Genomic DNA, 6,758 nt, shown 5'->3' with positions numbered 1-6,758 from the left:
CAACAGCCCAAAAGTGGCCCCACTTACCATGACTGCTGAGACATCACGCTCGTTCTAACCCCGCCTCGACAACTGAGTCGGTAGCCAAGTGGTGCGGCACCCGACGTAGCAGCAGAGGTTCCATCGCACAGGACGACTTTGTGCTGACCTCACTCAGCTCAGCACGCACGGCCAGTCTTCAGGTTTCCAGAAATTCAGCACGTAATATTGCCACCTAACGACGCCATAGACCGCAGTTTCCCGTCAGTTGATTCAAAAGTCATGTCGAATCGGAAGTCTCTGGGCATAAATTCGCTTTGCATTTCCCCGTCATGAACTGAATGGAAGTCGGTTAACTTGATCCGCATTGGCCGATTGACTTTTTTTTTTACCTGGCGGGTTTTAAAAACACGAGTTACCAAAGCTCTAAACGGCCAGCGAATTCTTTAGACGCAGTGTTCAACACTAAAATGGGATGATTATTGAAGAACCTAATTGGACATTTAACTGTGATTGGTGCTCAAAGAGTGTCGTCAGAGAACGAAGTATTTGCCTACCTTACAGGCGAAGTACGAAGCGTTGCCTACCTTCCAAAGCAGGTGGTGTCAAAGCACGAAATGTTTGCCTACATACAGGCAAAGCACGTATAGTTGGCTACTTTCAAGACATTTCTGAATTATATTCCCTGATGTTTGCCCCGGCGCTATCTTGCGTTGACAGCCCAGAGTATAATGATAATAAAACCATTACTACGCACTAAAACCTTTAGTCTAACGAATTATATACTCTTCAAAAACGTTTTATCTCTTTTATTATAATATAGATATACAACTTATTTTTCTGTCCGTACTATTCGATCTCTTTACGGCAGTTCCAATGTATTCATTTATTTTGGCAAATTAACAATTTAGGTCTCCTAATGTTTGATGCATGCATAGGAATATCATACGTTTGTTCAAGAAATTTTTTGTGATTAAAGTACCGATGCAAGGAATAAGAATTTTGACTCTGATATCTACAGATGATATTGTGATTTTGTCAGTATAAACAGTGATTACTTCCATTTTTGTTTATGACGTGCGGTTATTATTTTAACCTGAATAACGCAATATAATACTACATCACTTTATTCAAAAATTAGGTTTCATAAGTTCTGCTTTCTTAAAACACATATTGACCATATTTTAATAAAATCTGTAAAAATATAATCACTATCTGAGTTAAAGTTTGATAAGAATATACGCCAAACACCTGAAATGCATAATAGATTACATTAATTACCATTATAATAATAGCTGTTTTAATACTATAGTGTCTAATTTTGTATGTCGTTTAATTTTTTTAGGCAACGATGTAAGGTACCTAACAGTAGTTATGTGTTATACAAGTGTTCCAAGCTTTACAAGGTAGTTCGATATAATTTATTTTACTCTTATCAGCACATAACGAACTGAGCTCAACAAATACTCCAAAGTCAAAATTTACAAAAATTTCCTCCTCTAGAAAATGATTTTAAAAAATTAACTTAGTTTGGGTGTATTATTTTATTCGACTTTCAAGTAAAAAAAAAGTTAATGGTATTTCATCAAGTAGGTAGTCGAATAATACTAGTGTGGAGTATATTTATACTGCGTTTTAACAGATAAGACTTTAAAAAACAATGAGTTTAAGTATTTTTACTGATTATCCACTTAGAAGTGTACTAGAGACGCCCTTCCTCTCCTGACCAATCAGACATCCCAAAGTAAGGAAACGAGAATGTAACTAACAAATGGACGTTTATGGAAAAAAAATTCGTAGCGAGGAACAGCAGTAGGGGTGAATGAATGAACGAATTAAGGTGGGTTTACGATTGAGTACATAAGAATAAACGGCAAGAATATTATTCGTGTGATTAAATAATGACTACGTATACGAGTGCAATGATTAATGTCGATTGTCGTTAACGGATCGTGTGCGAATCAGCTGTTGAATTACATAAAGAGTTTTATTTTACATGTTTTGTAATAATTATGGGGAAACACTAATCAGGGTACAGTTTAATTGGCTGGTGGTTCAAAATGAGTTTTGCTTGGCTTTGCTTGCTTAAAAACTGTTTATGATGCAGTTCGAAAGGTGTAGGAAATAACTATTTTTTGTCTCCCTATGTCAAGAAATGAACGAGAAGGAAATATTAAAAGCGTTCTGATAGGAATATTTATTTTTAATTCTTTTTTTTCTAGGAATTGGTTAATCTGATGAGTTTCCGATATATTTTAGCTACTAAATTAATCGGTAAAATGTGGTCACAATTCTTATATGCTTACTTAATTTTACTGTACAGCTGTTTCCTGTTACACATGTTACCTCAAGATTGATGCTATTAGCATAAACTATATTTAATTAACATAGCTGTAACAGTAAGTATATATAAAAGCTAAATATTTATTATTTGATTCGTATGCGAGTTCTAGGTTAAGAGCTAAAATAATACAAATACACAAGCCATGTCAACTTTAATAAAACTACTTCATCTAACAATCAATCAGCCAACAAAGATTTGTAACCAAAACTTACCTTTAAAATGCAGACGATATCTACAAAAATTAAATAAATCAGAAATTTTCACGTGGCACCGTTTTCGCGCGGTTTCATTGGCCAGAATTTTAAGACCACATTTCAATCATTAAGGGGAAATTCGCAGTATCACTTATCTGTGTGCTCGTTGACGTATAAGTAAAGTTTACAATTAAGTGACGAAATTGTCAATCTAACTCTACGTTTTAAAGTCACGGTGAAATCGGGGTCATTAAAGACGGATGAAGTGAGCTGAATCGATAATACATATAGCACAACAATGGAATGCGTTAAAAAAAGCCACTGGCCCCCAGCAGTTTACATTCACATTTACCACTTGCGGAATATCCAAAATTCTATAATATTTTTCTGGTCTTTGTTCTTTGTTTACTTGAGGCATGTAATAATTAAACTAATAAAATTTCTAAGATAGACAATACCACTTATCAGGGATTTTGGGATATCTCTCTTTTTTTTTTAGTCAACACTTTTTTCTTAACTCACACCATAGCGTGTGCCACAGAGAAACCTTGAGAATGGACAAAGTGATGAATACGCAAATGCACAGAAAACAAGCCAAAATCAGCCGATGTCAAAATATGAATTCATAGACAGCACAGAACATTCCGTGGAAGAAATAATTCATAAAAACATCACAGCACAGCCGAACACAGTGGGCTGACAATGACGAAACAGTTTAAACAAGAACAGAAAATACAGGTAAATAAACTACCTTGAACAGCATAACGACAGAGGCGAATCAAACGATGATGGAAACAGATAATCTGAACTACACGAAGACAGCACAGCGACGCACAGTTGAATACAGCGACGAAAACAAACATATATTCTGGACAACACACAACTACAGAACAGACGAACACATTTGTCTTCAAGACGAAACAGCTGCTACGTTTCTGGAAATGGCGTCTGCTACTGACATAAGGCACAAGTGTTTCTTTATGACATACAGTGTAAGCCCGCAATGGGTATGTCCTAAAAATCTTTTAAATCAATCTTCTCCATTGCAAGAATCATTTAAAGAGCGCGGATATTTATTTTTTCCTCAACGAGGTAGAACGTTACACCAGTAAATAGGAAAATATACTTGATGTACTAAATACATGTGCTTCACGTTTATGATTGTACTACAATGCTCTTGACATGATTTAGGCTATCCTGAGCAAGAAATATACAAGGTGAATAAATGATTACGCAATCACGTGTAACCCGCCAAAGAATTGGACCTTTCTATCGACCAATTATCTCTCTAAATTATAAGGCTTGATTATTTAGAGACGCGCTGTTTCCAGTCTTTGCTTCAGACAATTTCCCCTGAGATTTCCTCACTTTTCCTGTTCCACCTAAAAATTTTTCCCCTGTCTCTTCAGCCCTACAATGCCCATTATTATCCAAATACATTCCAACAAACAGCCACAACATTTAGAATTGACTGTAAAATGTTTTTGTTCACAATGAATAATTCGCACTATTATTAGGTCCATCAACATTACTTAACTTACACTGCAAGTCTAAATAAAAAATAAACATTTATTTGATAAAATTGTTTAATAATACATATATTATTTATTGTTATCAGGCGGACAAAAATTAAAGTTAATTGTTTGTCATCCTTACAGTAAAAAAATACAGATTATGAACGCGGCACACGAATTTATGATTAAAATACGTACCAAGAATTGAGACATTTAAGATGGTAAGATAAATTACTGATGCTGTTTGTGACAAAGATATTGTTAATTTCCTTGTATCTTCCAGTTTTTTTTAAGAAACCTACTCAAATCCCTGGGGTGTTCCTGTTTTCTATATTTTCCATGGTTATTCAGACTTTATACGTTTTCCAGATTTTTTCCTGTTTTCCAGATTTTCTCTGCTCTCAAGAATTTCCATCTTTTCCCGGTTCTCCGAAAAAAAATCCCGGTTTACCTAATTGGACCTGTCTGCGGGAAACCTGGTCTGGTCGAGCCTGGAGAGGAATGAATCCTTATATGTAGAGTTATGTATCATTTCAATACAATTCATTACTTTTCTTATGATACATTTTGTTACAATTCAAATCTTTCAATACATTGAAAATTGTTTCGATTCAATCAGTTTTATTTCAAATCAATTGGTTTCTATCGATTCTGTTTCATGTAGTTTTAATTCAGTTATTTATTTCATTACATTTGGGTACATTTAATTTCGTTTTAATTATTTGATTTCAATTAATTTGGTTTGATACGTTTGGTTTCAATTCAAATAATATTATTGGGTTCCATTTCATTTCCATTTGTTTCGTTTCAAATGATTCCAATTTTTTATTATAATATGTAGAGTTAAGTATAATTTCAAAACAATTGAATACTTTTCATATAAGGAATCGTGGCTGTAGGTCCACGTAAGACGCACCGCCAGGAGGGTGACGGAGAGGGGAAGAAGGGAGAGGGGAGAGACGCAGTCACGCGTGGGCAGCAACCACCCTTTGCGACGCTTGGGGGATTGGCCGGCGGAGGGGGGGAGGGGGTTGGCGCGGGCCGACGCGCCGGCGGTATAAAGCGACGCGCGGCCGGCGTCTCGCGGCCAGTCAGTCCCGCGACAACCCCCCTCGTCGACACGCAGCGACGCTCTCTCCAAGGGTGAGTACCGCGCGCATGCGCACTGCGTCTCCCCTCGCGCACGGCGCGCCGGCCACGCGGCCACGCGCGCCGCCGGAGCTAGTTTCAAATACACCTAACCTGTGATGCTTCACATGCCACATTAAGTCTTTTGTGGAGATATGATTTTGGAAATATTCCTTTTTTTTTAGTATTCGTTACAACTGATCAACGGTAAATAAGCAATACTATACATTTTACAAACAAAAAAAATTATTTCGAACTATTATTTACACGACTTCCTCGAAAATTGCTTTTTTTTTTTTTTTCGGTGAGTGCTAGATGAGAATCTCTTTAGTACAGTAGCACTGAAAATAATCTGTCCAGTTTTTATTTTAAAAACACAAAAAATTGTTGAGATAAAATATTTAATACGATTGTCAATTTCTTCATTTCTTCTAGTCTGAAATTAATAAATTTATCGCTATGCAATGCACTATAACAATTCTTTAAAGTTTTATGAACATTTCAAAGATACACTACATATTGTAGCCGTTACCATGGTGCGACTTCCGGAAAATTTTCATATTGTTCTTCGTTTCACGGTCTATAGATACCGAAACCATCGCCAACTCAAACGTTTACGCATATAAATTATATATATCACAATTTTGTGCACACGATAACTGCCGAAATATTTCACAAACCACTTCCAAACTGATAAATAAAATCTAGTAGTAGAAAATCTCGGTTGGGTTAGTTAATGGGAAATATCCGATCAAAGGGGTAGAAATGGAGAAGGTTTTTTTAAAAACAGAAAAGTTGCTGTAACTCCCATAATGTGGGAAATATCACATCCATTTGAACATATTATAAATCATAGGAGTAATAACAAAATATTTTGTCTGAATACGTTTTTTGATACGACCAACCATAAGTGCAAGGAGCTGAAAAAACAAGGGTTGGAGGATAAAAATTCATAACCCCCTTCGCAGGCACATCAAATTCGTACAGAGTGTGTGTTATCTTATAATTTTTATCTACAACTTTTGTCCGAACAATTTTTGATTAGACGAATTATTTCTGCAAGATGTTAAAAAAGAGGGGTAAAATTTAAAAAAAAATCATAACTCCATTAGTAGGAACACTATCAAATCCATTAAAATTGTTTGTAAATCTTATAATTTTTATCTAAAACTTTTGTCTGAAACAATTTTTCATAATAAAAACCTTTACTGCAAGCGGTTGCAAAAACCTGGGTTAAAATAAGAAAATAAAAAAAAACACTCCTACCATGTACTCTATTGAATTATAATTAGTTTTTGTTTAACTTTTTAAAATATTGTTGAAAACGTTTGTATAAATAAATGTTATATAACAAATCATTACTGCAATGGGTGGAAATAAGGATAGAAAGACAAAAAAAGTCATTACTTTTTTAATAAATGTATTATCAAATCTATTATAATTTATTGTAAAACTCCTAAACTTTATCTTAAAACATTTTGGCTGAAACTTTTTTTTGATTAAATGAACTACTACCGTAAAACAGGGTTTAAAAAATTAACACTTCATTAGTATCAAATTCGTCGGAAGTTATAAGTGTTTGGAGGTCAAAACTAATAT

General features: G+C 34.9%; 1 protein-coding gene across 4 annotated transcripts in view; it reads left to right on the top strand.

Moving 5' to 3' along the window:
* Window positions 1–5,120: 5,120 nt before the first annotated feature.
* The window catches only part of LOC134530665 (cardioactive peptide), a 92,502-nt gene continuing 90,864 nt past the window's right edge, over window positions 5,121–6,758 (top strand). For 2 of the 4 annotated variants that reach the window (XM_063365705.1, XM_063365707.1), the window contains exon 1: window positions 5,121–5,174. The gene's annotated coding sequence lies outside the window, so the exon portion shown is untranslated. The remainder of the gene's footprint in view (window positions 5,175–6,758) is intronic. The other 2 variants (XM_063365706.1, XM_063365704.1) reach the window with 1 other exon arrangement.

This window comes from Bacillus rossius, chromosome 3 (assembly GCF_032445375.1).
Source record: "Bacillus rossius redtenbacheri isolate Brsri chromosome 3, Brsri_v3, whole genome shotgun sequence".
NCBI classification, from domain to species: domain Eukaryota; kingdom Metazoa; phylum Arthropoda; class Insecta; order Phasmatodea; family Bacillidae; genus Bacillus; species Bacillus rossius.
Note: the sequence above shows the minus strand (reverse complement) of the source record. Positions and strands in the feature narration are given on the sequence as shown.